The sequence below is a fragment of the Platichthys flesus genome, chromosome 3 (genome assembly GCF_949316205.1).
Source record: "Platichthys flesus chromosome 3, fPlaFle2.1, whole genome shotgun sequence".
In the NCBI taxonomy this organism is placed as follows: domain Eukaryota; kingdom Metazoa; phylum Chordata; class Actinopteri; order Pleuronectiformes; family Pleuronectidae; genus Platichthys; species Platichthys flesus.
This window is the reverse complement of record NC_084947.1, coordinates 8,095,395-8,109,927: the sequence shown is the minus strand read 5'-3', so window position 1 is coordinate 8,109,927 and position 14,533 is coordinate 8,095,395. Positions and strand designations below refer to the sequence as shown.

Genomic DNA, 14,533 nt, shown 5'->3' with positions numbered 1-14,533 from the left:
TGCCTCGTGTTCATTAAGGCTACTTCCACGCCTTCATTGATGGTCTGGACCTTCAGAACCATATGAACTGGTTCATTCACAAACCAATCAGTGTCAAGTCGACGCAACCCACATAGCTGATGAAAACAGGAAGTACATATGTCATACAGAAATCTGTATTGGAACCCCATGATTGCAATATGAAACCAAAACTAACCAGATCCAATGTAAACAATATGAAATATAAGTTGTGACATTTGAACTGACTTCGTATTTTTAGACGAACTGTCAAGAAATGGAAAACTCTTTATAATAACTGCTATAATATATTTCTTTTGCTTATTTAGAGGGACAACTGACACACACACATTTTTGTCCTGGCCGCTCTCGCCTTGTGTAGGAGAATGACAGTGTCTACATACCATCGGGGCAAAGGCTGGCTGCCTTGGCGATCCTCGCTCGGCCACATCGTGGAAAAAACAGGCCTTACAGTTGTGAACAGGAGCCGCTACTCGTCTTGTGCAGGCATTTTCTCCCTCTCTTTTATACACACACACACAAATACAAAGCCACACAGAGCTCAGTTGCCCATGACCCCCGACTCAAACCTTGTGCCAAGCTAATACATTAAAATGCATACTGTTTCAAAATGGAGGCCTTGGCTGAAGGGGTTGAGTGCCCACTTATCCCAGATCCTGGCCCACCGATGGTTGGACAAGGCTGACACTACAAGATGTTGCCTAGCTTCAGCTTTTATTTAAGCCACCCCACACACATTTAGAAGATTAAGGTTTGACACAGCTTTTTGAGGCGTTGTTGGAGTAAGCAGATTCTGAAGTGAATAGGAAGTTTTGCCTGAGAAACTTTAGTTTTTACTTATAAAACACAAACAGAGCCAGAATCTCAAATGGATATATCTAATATTAGTTCACACGGTGCGTTCAGTTCAACACGGATCCCTCACAGCTTTCTATTGGGAAGTCGACAGAGTTTACAGGCTTGGCAGCAGAGGCTGGAACATGACAAGGTACCATGTCTCCATATCAGGCAGCGGTAACTAGCTGCCACCACCATAATCATCATGTTACGGCTCGCACACGGCCCGTGTTCCCTGCCTTGTTTATCTTAGCGCTCAAGCTGCTGAGCGTCTCCTCTTGCCCTGGCACTGCGATGTGGAGCTTCCTGATTTAGACGCGCTTAAACAAAGATTTATTTTCGTTTATAAAAAGAGAGAGGAATGAATTTGAGGGAAATTTGAGATGGTGAAAAAGAAAATCATTTGTTTTCTATCACAGCGGACCGCAGCTGTTAGAGTTTGATAGAAAGTGATTATCCTAACAACACATACACCCCTGCAACTTGGTGGATGAATACAAATTATGGTCTTACATTGGGGAGATGACATGGAAAACATAGAGGCAAGGTTCAGAAAAGTTCACCTTCACGTCTTTCTTTGATTTTATTTCATTAGTCAATGAGTCGGCTTAATTACAGGTGTTTTAATTGACACATCACTGTAATTACGTTGTCAACTCGTTAGGCGGCACAAGTATAATGTAGTGAGTGAACAGCCTGGAACGTAATGTAGCCTTGGTTAACCAGTAGCATTTATAAGCTTCAGTCACACAAATATCTGTGCACTGTTCTATCACCTGAAATAAGAAGATGAAGTATGTAGTGACATCACTGAAGAACAGGGTTAAAAATCGACCCTACTGAGACGGTGCAGGAGTTACAGCCGGGCAGTAAAATGACAAGATTGTCTGTTTCAAGCATAGACTGTAAAAAAAGATGGACGACATGACAGCTCACCAAAAGGTGAAGCCAAATCATTTTGATTACCCCCTGGTGGCTGGCAGTGGTATAGGTCATAAATAGGAACAGACAGATTTAGTGCAGAATGCTGGCGACAGGGTGTAGCCCACCTCTTGCCTAATGTCAGCTGGTGGCTCCAGATCCCTCCAGACCCTGAAAAGATCAATTCAAATTCAAACCAACTTTATTTGTCTCCGGAGGACAGTTCTAAGCTGTATAGATACTGGATAAATGAATCTAGTGCAGTGAAAATGGAAAACCAGACAATAACCAGGTCTTTCAGTAAAGAGCATAGACAATATGACAACTCCCAAAAAGTAAAGCCAACTGATCTTGATCACCCCCTGGTGGCTGCACAGGCCATAACCCGGCTGCAATTGCTCTAGTTGCTCTTCAGTTGTATCCGTTCACTGTGAACAAACTTTTTTCTGTTAACGATGATCAGCCATGAACGACTTGTCATCTATACACACATCTCAGCACAGTACCAGAAGCTACCGAAATGCTTTGATTGCTGATAGGAACACAACCTTATATAATAATAAAATAACAATAATGACATAATGCACCATTTTGTTGACACTGTTATTCAACTGATGGAAGAACAAGAAGAACAAGATATTTTTCTCTTGTTTTGATGTTTCCATGTGGACACGCTTTTGGAAATCAATTAGCAAATGTTTGCCAGCGCAACAGAGACCTGTCTCTCATGTTCAAGGCATTTTCAGGTGTATCCTCCTCATCAGTGTGGGCATGGCCTAAATTCAAGAGCTGTAATCCTTGTAAACAGTAAGCCTCAGATAAATAGTCTGCAGAGGCAGCGCTCCCTCTGCTCACGGATAAACTGCCAGCTGTACTCGTTCCAATTCAGGGTTCGACAGTTTTTAGGTGCTTAATGTGATTTGTCTCCTTTCAGGGTTTGCACCCTCCATCTCGGAGGTGTGGGAGGTGTGAACAAACAAAGTGAAAGCACCAAGCTACTTCCAGCCATTTCTTTTTTTTTCTTTGTCAGGTCCCATATAAATAAAAAGTACTGTGTATGCTGCTTTTAAACTTTTTAAAAATCATTATTTTTCTCGGCTTCTCTCTGGTGATTCAGCTTTATTTTGTTCTTACTGTGTCTGCTGTTATTTCCTCTCTTATCAGTTTGTTAGTGACCGTGTCACTCTTCATACTCCATCTCTTGATTAATGTCTTTCTTTTAGATTTTTCTTGGTGAAAAATCCCCAAATATGGTGAGATATCACTGTAAACATGACAAGTAAATAAATAACCTGTTGCTCATTTGATTTTCTCTTCAGATAAGGAAACCAACAAATTAACTGGTTATTTGATTTTCAGAAATGAAATAAAGATGTTTTTTTCTCTTTCATGGTCAAAAAGGACAGTCTTAAAGGACACTTTAAGACAATAAACACAGTGAAATAAAAAAAAAGTAAATAACAAAGAATAAATAAAATTGCCAGAAACTAAAAGTATTTTTTTTTGTATTCTGGGACTAGAATTGGTTATTTGTAAGTCTAGAGCAACAGATCCAGGATTATTAGACAGTGTTTCTTTATTCCAGGATAAAAAATCTCCAGAAACCTTGTGAACTTCAGAGTGATTCACACTTGCTGAATGTGACGTCACTTCAAAAGACCTAATTTGACGTTTTGATGCTGACATATCTTGAACTGTTTCTCATTCCGTTGTGCACATTACCACGTGAACTTCAACCCTCACAACTTCTGCCCTCTTCCTGCCGCACTCCGCCGGATTGTGGCTCACAGTTTGAGCTGAGGAGAATGAATGAGTGGAGGAACGTACCGTGTGTGCAGTTGGTGAAAGAGCTATTTTTGGCTGCTCTAAAGGATGAGTCACAGTGAGACATGGATAGATAAGAAATGATCCTTCCATCACTTATGAAAAGCCTCTTTTTCCTCCACGTCGTTGCCACATCCGAACCATTCCTGACTGCCATTATCTTGCCATCGCTGCAATCACTTGTCCATATATTGACCAGGCTCACTCTTTTCATTTTCTCCCTCCACTCAGGTTTTTTTCTGCACATCTTATTCAACACAGCCCTCCATCTGCTTGGCTCATTTGTCTCTGCGATAATTGGAGCAGGCATCACATTGAGAGCAAAAGCCCTTGACAATTTGTGTGTTTAGCGCTCCGACATATGTCACCCGCTATTAAGAGTATGTTGCATTTTAATTACAGAATATACATGTCCCACTATAACGGTGGTGCCGGAACTGAGGCTCGTGGGATCAGGTGTGAAGGAAAACCCTGTGGAACCATCACAACATCTCAGTTCACCGACTGAAGAAAAGCAACAGTGTGTCCCATTGATTTGATCAACTGCACGAAATGTGATAGCCTGTCGGATGCTGTTTGAAACAGACACATCATGTCAGAAGATAAGAGCAGCTGCTGTGTCCTTAAGAGCATGTGTGTGTTTTTTTTTCATGAACCTACTCCAGGTAATGAGCTTAAAGTACAAATTATTTCCATTTCCATTTTCGTCCTGATCAGATTGTCCGGTTTTGTTTGAAGTCCTCTCTCCCCTTTGCAAAATTGTCAGCACCCATCTTATTTTGTGACTTTCCAAAACCGGAAAAAATCTGTGGTTTGTTATTTTCCTTGTGGACAAACAAGTCAAAAGGCACGAATGCCTTTGAGGAAAGTTTTGTGCAGATCAAACAATTTGAGCAGCTCATCATGTGCTTGCTATTTGCAACAGACACTTTAAGACCATAAACACTGTTCAGTTGGGACATGGTCCGACAGCACTTCATCCCAGCTAGTCTGTTTCAATCCTACAAGTCTAAATATGTGAGAAAAAAGTGACTTCTTGTTTATTTAGATCCATATATGTAATGTTAAAGAAAGTGATAGCAAAATGTTTGCGATTGCCAAGATTTCTTGGGTTCTTTCCTGGCCTGTTCCTCATCCTTCCACCAAGTTTTGGGGAAATCCGTTCAGTTTTTCGTAATCTTGCTGACAAACAAACAATCCAACAGATGGTGGGGAAAACAAAACCTCTTTGGTGGATGTAATGATATGGATATAAATTTGAAGCAGTAGATGTGTGGATTTTCTCCTTAATGTACAGCTTAAACAATTCTCCCTTGTATTTTTACTAATTAATTTTGCCGGTCTCTTAATCCTCTTATCATTTTAGGACCGTTGTATAGATTAATAACCAACTTTGTGTTGTACCCAGAATTTCAGCTTTGGCAGACGCGCTTTTGTTCTGTGTGAAAAAATATCTTTTGATTAATGCAGAAGCTTTTGTTTGCAAGACATGGAGCAAGACTCTTTATTTAGCAAAGATGAGTGGTGAGTGTGACTAACACGACACGCTTTCTTTTGCGTTGCTCCAAAACAAACCTCATCCGACACCAGGAATAAATCCTGCATGTTTCCTCCGAGAACGCTCGATGCTTGAGTTTCTAAATATTTCATGATTGTCCTTTGCGTGAGCTCGGGGTGATTACAGGTGCCTATCACAACAAAGGAAATGTAGGGATGGTGTTGAAAGAGGCTTTGTTTCGCCTGAGACGACGCACTGAGTCATATTGAGACCTGTTCACATGTCTGAACGTCGGTTTCCTGTTAATGTGGGTCAGAGAAAATCCACCAAGGCGGAGAAAGAAAAAGAGACAGAGAGACAACCTTATTCCACATGTGGCTGTCAGCTGCCTGCCTGTCAGACTGTGGGCCCTTGTCTACGATCACAGTCTCACACGTCTTATTAGCTCCAGGTCGTAGCTCAACGGTTACACTTTGTCGCGGCTTCAGCAACTGTGTCGGTTCCCATGTCTGATGAGGGCCGCACACACTGTTCTTTGTTTAGAGGTTGTGTTGTGAATTTTCGATTCAGGAAACTGCTATGAAATGTCACTATCTGGGGTTTGGCACGAGAAACACGAGAGGATACCAGACAGACGGACGGACACAGGTCCACACATGAATACACACGCATACACACATATATGGAAACGTATAGATTTGTATATAAATGCATTTTTTTTTTTTACATGTAATACAAAGCAGTTGTTCTAAAGGTTTTTCAGAGTTGTGCCTCAAATACATGTCTACACATATACACACACACAAAGTCACACACACACACACAAAGACACACACACACACACACACATGCACACACATGAATGTCTAGGCCGTTATTGACTCTCACCTTTAGCTCAACCGCAGACACTTTGGATGAATCATATCGTCACATCAGCCTATGGGGATGAGCTTGTGCCATCTTGTTTTTCCACTTCTTCTTCCTTCTGTCATTTCTCATCTTAATAATCAAGAGAACTCACACACATTCTCAGTAGTGGGTTTTTACAACCATTTCTCAAAGTGGGGGATGTCTCCATTGTATATGGCTTGGGGTCTACTCTCATGTGTGTCTTTGTGTGCATGTTGATCCTAATGGATAGAAAATTCAGAAAGTCGGGCCATCGTGTCTGTTATTCATAATAACATTGCAAGTTCCTTTGTCGAGGGCTTGATTTGCAAAAAATATGGAGTCGCATGATGAGATTCTAAACAAACCTCTTAACAAACCTGATTTGAAAGACAAAACAAAAGTGGTAATGTTATTTCCCAAACCGTCTGTTTAACATATCAATCACAGATGGGTAAACTTAGAACTACCCCTGTTGCTGTGGCTCTCCCTGCACAATTGTCCTGTATACAAAGAGTTTATTATAGATATTCCATGGTTCATTTTACCTTCAAGAAGTGTTTTCAATTATCCAGCCGAACCGTCGGGTCATTGTCTGACTGCTTGCATTTCTCTACCCTGTCTGACTCAACTGAAGCGGCGTCCTTGTGGTCCAACATCCCACAAGTTATAATAAAGTAGAATTTACCTTTTAAGCACCAGTTGGTTCTCCCATGTTTCACCCATGGTCAAAAGCAGTCCTGTCTGTATTCGGTCACCAGGGAACCAACTCCTGTGAACTTATTCTCAACTCCACGATGCCAGGTGTCAAAGCTAGATCTTTTCCAAACAAGCAATAATTGAGGGAGATGATAAACGTGTCTGGAAATGAACCCAGGGGCATCTTCTGGGACCACAGATGCATGTTTCGGTGGAGAACTGCCAAAACCATTTGCTTTGAAACCTGAAAAAAAAAGCTGCCGCAGGTCCATAATGGGAATCTTAATCCTGAGAGCAACTGTGGGCCTCCCCAGCTCTGACTAATCTGACTCTTACTTAATTTCTCCTCTTAATTTGGCATCTGGCTCTTGTGCCTGATCGCAGATATTTATTGGAGCATGGCGGAGGGGCGGAATCGCAGATACATTCTTTAATTTAATGATGTTCTTCTTAATGTCTGCACAAACTGAGTAATGGTAAGTGTTGCTTACTGTGGCAGCGGTAATATTCTAAGGCCATTAGCCAGCCATGATCTGCTGCTGCACTGCGACTGTTTTCTAAATGATACAGGAGCAGCGCGGGGGAGAACGGAGGAGTAAGCACTTTTGTTATCATCTCCTTGTCAGATCCTCACAACCACAGCCCTCTATTACACTGCTAATAATAGAGGCAGGCTTTATCGCTCAGATCAGTATTGCAGTAGGAAGAGAGGGAGAATGAAAGAGACGCTGCTGTGCAATATTGACAAAACTCATTGTGAGTCCTGTTTTTTTTCTTTTCTTTCCGCTCTCAGAATACTGTAAAGAAGACAGGAAACAGACAAGCAGATGGAGAATGATGTTTTTTAGCGGAGAGTCCAAAAGCGAGTTGTTATGAATGTTTGATTGGCGGCCGAAAGAGGAAACATAGCCTGGGTTGAAAGTGGGTGTGTGGGTGTGTGGGCAGTCTTTGTAGGGTGGGATTGGGTGGAGCCCAGTTCTCTCCAGGCTCTAACCAGTCCTGCCTGTGTGGTGGAGATGGAGTCCTGTCAAACAAGAAAATAAATAAAAAACAAGTTCAGATTGGAGCATATATCTTTGCTACATCAAGGCCGCCCATATCAAAGCCAGACTCCATCCCCCCCCCTCGCCGCCTGGTCTGGCCCCGACTGTGCGGGCAGGGCAGATAGGTACAGATTAGCCATGTAGGGATGTAGAAAATGCGTTTCGGTCAAAACAAAGCTCAGGTGATGAGAGACGGCTGCAGACGCGCACACAGAGGTTTGTTTGTTGTGGTTTCAGTCGCCTCATCAAACGCTGGCTGACATCTTGATGCGCGAGCGGCTGAGCAGGACGCTGTTTGTTTAGTTGTGTGAGGAGTTCTTGAAGTCTGGCCTATTTATGGAGCTGGTGAAGTCATCTTGAGGCAAACTGAAATCTCAGTTATATGTTCCGTGTCAAATGCCTGCGTGATGTAAATTTAACATTTAAGCCTCCAAGTCCATTATGTGTTTGACATTCATTTTTCGAGTTTTCAAGTTTAATATATTATTATTATGCCTATTTTTAATAGCGAGGATATTGCAGTGGTTATTTAACAACTTTGATCACGAGGCATGAGACTTTTTCTACATTGTTTGCAGTAAAAAAATAAATCCCACAGAACTTGTATCGGTGTTTGTACATCTGCACTGTCAGTCCTGCAGAGTCTGTGCAGAGGAAAGATATGAAGGCTTCGAACGCGCACACACGCACACGCACACACACACAAAGTACATTCAAAGAGAAGCAAGTCATTCAGTACACCCTGACACAGCAAAGAGAATATATGACCAAAGGGGGGCTACACCGGCATAGTTGTGGGTCGGTGGTTGGGTGTGTGTGAGTTGGAGAAAGGTGGATGGACGGTGTGTGTTTGTATCTGTTTCAGAAAGAGGGAGAGAGATTTAACTTGTGTGTGTGTCTTCGCATTCGTGACCGCCTCAGAATACGAGAACGTGTGAACCCGTGTCTGGATCCTCGTCTGTATATTTCAGAGGTGTAATTCAGAAAGTTTTCTTGTCAGTTCTGAATAACAGTCAAAGCTGGATCCAGAAGTGAAAACCAGTCAAACTGACACTGGTGTCTGTGATGGACCTGAAACCCAATTAGATGGGTCAGGGGCCTGGGGAGCAAGGCGGAAAAGAAACCCGCTCCACTCTCCTGTCATCAGCAGCTTCAGTCAACACGCGGGGACGGATAACACACTCGTCATTTCTCAAACGCAGCACATGAAAGCCCTTTATTCATACATTCAGGAACTGCAACAGTCCCCAACAGTTAAGTTATCTGGGTGGTTGTGTAGCCGTGTGTTTCCACTCAGCTGTCAAGTGAATCGGAAAGAAGCTTTTGAAATATGACAAAAAGTAAAAATGCAAATATGAATTCAATCAACTGGGTTTTTACATCTATGTAAATGCCCCAATGGCTCTGAGTGCGATTGTGTGTGTGAAGAAAATAATGGTTTGATATGGAGCAGTTTTGTTTTCTCTGTTGTTTCTCCAGTTATCTTCTGCTATTGAAAACATTAACTCTGCATCATAACGCACGATTGATTGACAGGGCGTTCATGGTGGGACCCCCCATCACAACCATCCACCTGACATTTCCACGTAGTCAAATATTGTATTTCACCATATCAAAAGCCACTTTCTGGTTTTGTGCCATTTGAGATTTGTATTTGTTTACATAATTCCTACATCTTTAATATTTATCTCATGATTCGTTCTAGTTTTTATGCAAATCCTTGGGTGAAGACAGTTGTGTATCTGAATTAGATGCAGACATTTTCTGTCCGAGTCCGACCCGACAGGCATTTAGTTTTTTTGTGACCGAACCAGACCCGAGCCAGTTATCCTCACTCTAATCCGATTGCATTCATTGCTGCTTTTTCAGAGTACTGCAAAACAGCAATCGAGCAGAAAGCCAAAACAAAACAACAGCTGCAGATTCACTCAGGACTGATTCTGACATATACAGCTTTTACCTCTGCTCCATTTCTCTGAACATTGGTTTCCTGGACACCTCTCCTACCGAGGCCCTTCTCCCCATCCAACCCGACAGCTTGAGAGGATGTGCTGAGAAAAAATCCAGAAAATTCCATAATCCAGGTGTTTCAAGCTCATCAAGTACTGAGTAAAGGGTCTGAATAATTACTATATGGTGATCTTCTGCAATAAATTTGCTATAATATCTAAAATTCTCCATTTTGCTTTGCCAAATGGGGTATTTAGGTTCAACTGAGGAGGGGAAATGCCTACATTAAAATGATTTAAGCATAACAAGGCTACAACACAATAATACCTCTCTGAGTGCAGTGTACGTTAACACCAGCCAACCAAACTGTCTTATCTGTGCTGAGCTGCTGAGATATCCGTGGCCTTTCCACTTTCTTCTTTAGCTGTTTAACTTTTTAATTTGCTTCTATATTCATAGAGGGAAGATGTTAGTGACTTCACAGAAGATAGTGGTCCGCCTGAAGCATATCCTGCAGTTTCTCCTCTGAGCAATGTGGCCTCACAGTTTGAGGTCAGAATATGGCAAGTTGCTAAATCTCTTATTTCTTGTGTCGGGTAAATTTCAAGCACGAGGACAGCTGTTGGGATTTTGATGTTAATTCTGACTATGTTGACTTCTCGGCTGCCTTAGGGCGAATGTCCAGCAGGTTGCGTAATAAAGGCCCGGACTTCAGACAAAGCCATTGAAGCAGTTGGGCTTTGAGCTGCGGAGATAGCAGTGGCCTTTTCCCTCTTTTCCTCTCGCTGTGTCAGTTCGACCATTCAGCTTCCAAACGTGCCAGCCTCATCAAGGTGCTCAGCGTTGCCCTTTTCAATAATTCATCCCCAAATTTGCAGGGAGGAGTCGAGGTTTGTCGAGCAGCTTGCCATACAGTGGAGTGCTCCTCCTAATTGGAGCGACACGCAGTCCCCATCGGTCAGTGCTAAATGTCATTAGAGTCGAGGCCAAATACTATGTGCCGTCACAGCCGTTAGATTGGAAGTGGCAGTATAAACTGTGGCTGACCTGACAGGGATGAATATGATTACAAGTGCAACACTCGTGTACAAACACCACCAGGCACACTTTATATACATGAGCCATTCACTTCTGCTCTTTCAGGCAAATACAGTAAAGCCTGTGAGTGTGTATTCTTCTTTACTCCATTTTCTCTCTTCCACATATTCATATTTGGACTTTCTCTACACATACACACACACACACACACACACACACAAACACACTTTAATGAACCGAGGCATCCTTAGCTCTGCGCTCCTTGCTTTTTCCTCAGCTCTAACTAATGCAACACTCTAATAGCGACTGTTATTCTCTTGGAGCTAATTAGAGATTATACAAATGCACACACACACATAGACACACGTGCACATAAAGCACACGTGCACTTACATGCAAACTATGCCCATAGTGCCATGGAGAGGTATAATTACAAAGTCTAATTCCTGCATCGTTTTACATTATTTATGAAGTAGTGTAGCGAGTGTCACACTGACCTTCCTCTAATGATGGTACGCATACCCGTGCACACACACATACATGCACTCTCATGTTGTACAAGCATCATGTGGAAACAAAGGCACACACACACACACAGCTTTAGCCCCATGAATCCCTCTAGCGATCTGAATATCTCCTCACATTTTAAACTAACTTTAAAAAATGTCCAAGTTGCTCCCAGCTGAGGCTCGGTGGTGGTTCAGCAGCTCGAAGGTTGCATTCATTTTCAGTTTGAATCACAAGTTGTTGAGAGGCAAATCATCCTGACAATGTAGCATTAAGACAACACACTTAACATTTGAAGCATCAGCATTAGGCTGGAAGATTTTATGTGAATAAAGAAGCACTCCCGTTTGCGATATCTGACAGTGGCTGTTCGGGCTGTCACTTTTTATTTGGGATGAAGCCATTTATTTAAATGTGCGGTGAAAAGTTCATTATGTACTGTAATGACCTGTTTGAATTTAGAATATTCAGTCTAGAAGCACAACACCCTTCTTAAATAGCTTGTGATCCAGCAGAGGGCGCTCACTACTGACCTGTTGCGTGCCCTTTTGACATTTCAGTAAAGCAAGTAAAGTTCAATTGTTTCGCTCTGAAAATGGAGGATGGTACTAAGAAGAAACCCAACCTTGAGCGGACAATCACGACACCAAAGCATCAGAGTTGCGGCGTGTGGAAGTATTTTGTGTTTTTTAAGCCAAAGATATATGTATTTTGCGATATTGATTTTTGGAAAAGTGAATCCTTATAGTGGCTATGAGATGTTCATCTTTATACTTAATAATAATATCAGTATAGGTAGATTCGATCCAAGTGGCTCCAGCTTGGATGTTCAAATGTTCAACAGTGGAGTAGATTATATATTTCACCATGACATTCTTTTAGAATCTGTGCCATTTTATTTTCCTTCACAAACAGTTTTTCTTACAGTATTTGTCGCTATGCTGTAGCACAGAGAGAACAATGCTGGAGATGACAGCTTGTCAGATAGGCCAGAACATGCCAGTGGTGGTGGGTGTACAGAGATAATCCTCATTGTTCTAAGTCGAGGACAATTGTCAGAACTCACTTGTTCATGTAGGCGTCTGCTGCCTGGATCTGTCAGGCTTTTGCCCCATCGTACACATACACATCATACACGTATTTACAGCAACGCGGAAATACTCATACACACACAATCCCGGATCACATCCTACACACTCTGTATATCACAAGGGTGCACTGCACTGCACACCTTTTCACACACAAGTGAACACATCCTGCAGGTGGTCTCCATCACGTCCTGTAGTGTATGTCAGGACATCTGGAATAAGCAGCTGGGATTAATCCGTGCCAAAGGCTTTAACAGAAAATCCACAAGACATAACAAAGGTTTACTAGGGTAAATGTCTTCAGTTTTGCAAGGTGATATTTTTCTCATGTTGGGTTGAGCAGATATTTTATTAAGATGGAGCTTTTTTCGTTTTATGAGCTTGAACATGATCTGTAAGCTCAGAAATAAGCACGAAGAGGAAAGGCTAGTGGCTGAACATGTGAGACGGATAAAAAGCAACTCAAAGACAGAGGAAAAAAAAGAAAGCATGACAAGCTTTTCTAAACTTCAGCGGCTCCTTTGATCTTTTGGAAAATTTTGGAAAAAAGATTTTGTTTCCCTTCATTCAAGTGTTTTTTTCTCTGGGTTGGCAATTTTCCTTTGGTACCAACATATTTGATATGGGTGGGAATCCTCCTGCTGTTGCTCTGGACCGAGGAGCTGCAGGTTGGACAGTTGGTGATGCCACCGGTTCTGATGAGTCATGCTCTATAAACGAAGAGGATGATTTTCTTCCAAGGGGAAAGCGATCTAAACATGACTTAAAACCTTAAGTATACAGACTTTAAAGTCTCAAATGACTTCAGACATCTTAAAAATGTATATTAAGTGATAAACTGTGTCTGCCAGGATACTTCGCTGTCAGAAAGATATAGTTGGATAAGCCTGGCTGATCGCTCTGGCATCTCTGTACATCCGGCACTCATTTGGCTGCAGTAATTTCAATATGCTGAAATGTGTTTTTCCGTCATGCAACGGTACACACACCCTCTTCTCCTCCCGGCTCACACACACCCTCTCCAGACACATATGCAAACAAGCCTTCAAGTGTGTGGTATCTGTAATCAAACAGCAGGGCAGCAAGATATTTTCATCTCAAAGTATATGGTTAAGTTATTTCAGCGTGTTTATGTGTGTGTGTGTGTTTATGTGTGTGTGTGTGAATCCTGGTTCACTCATTAAAACAATGTGGGTTGTTCACACTGCCAGGCGGCTTATCACACCTGCAGATCTTAAGAGAACAATGGACAAAGAACCTGCACAGCCTGCATGTATTGACATGTACAGGCCGTCCCGCTCTTGACTTGGCTCTCTCTCCCTCTGTCTGACTTTCTGTCCTGTCACTGATCATTCGTGATTTTGATTTGCAGGAAAGTTTTCCAACATGTTTTTCCATCTCGTGGCATGACTCATTCCACTGTCTCGACTGAGGGCAGCACATTTAGTCTTAATAGGTCGGTGAGTGTTCTTTTGATGAGTGATAAACCTGACAGCTGGCTGGAAGTGAGTGAAGCTGATTTATGGTTCTCATGGTGACCTCATGTTTTTGTGAGTGTGATGAATCAAGCAAAAAAAGTGGTGATTCTATCCATCACAGACATCGATCAATACCTGGCTACAATTTGCAGGCCAAAGGTCAAGAACATCATGACCTCACAAAAAAAACCTTTTTGCCTCAAGAACATCTGAAGAGAATCATTTCAAATCTGGCACTAATCATTTTCAACTCTTTGCCCAGTTATCACTTGAAATCAAGGATTAATTGACTTGAGTTCAGTGCACAAAGGTCAAAGGTCACTGTGACCTTAAGAGTCTGGCAAAAAGAATGATATAGACTACAACTGCATTGATTTAGCTTGCAGAGAGGTAATTCCAGTTATTTACATAACAGTGAAAAACAGAAGCCTGCTCTCTATATTTCTACAAAAGCAGAAAACAAACCTCAACGAGATAATCATTTATTTCTAAAAATCACTTTGGGAACATGATGCACTTCATATGCATTCCCTTTCGCTGGCTGAATGGGATTTAGATGTGATCAGCATCTTATTTGAATAAGCTGTCAGCGTGTTGTAAGCTTCACCCAGTCTCGATTTACTGGTCTGGTTCCTCTTGACACTTTTCATAAAGCATTTTCACTGTTATGTCCATTAAGCACAATCTTTCTTTCTGCAGAAGCCCTGTAGGAAAATGACTGTAGTCTAAACCAGACTTTTGTAA

General features: G+C 42.0%; 1 protein-coding gene across 1 annotated transcript in view; it reads left to right on the top strand.

Annotated features, from left to right (window-relative positions):
• Positions 1 to 14,533, top strand: part of commd10 (COMM domain containing 10) — a 54,914-nt gene that overhangs the window by 13,799 nt on the left and 26,582 nt on the right. The gene's annotated exons all lie outside the window — the stretch shown is intronic.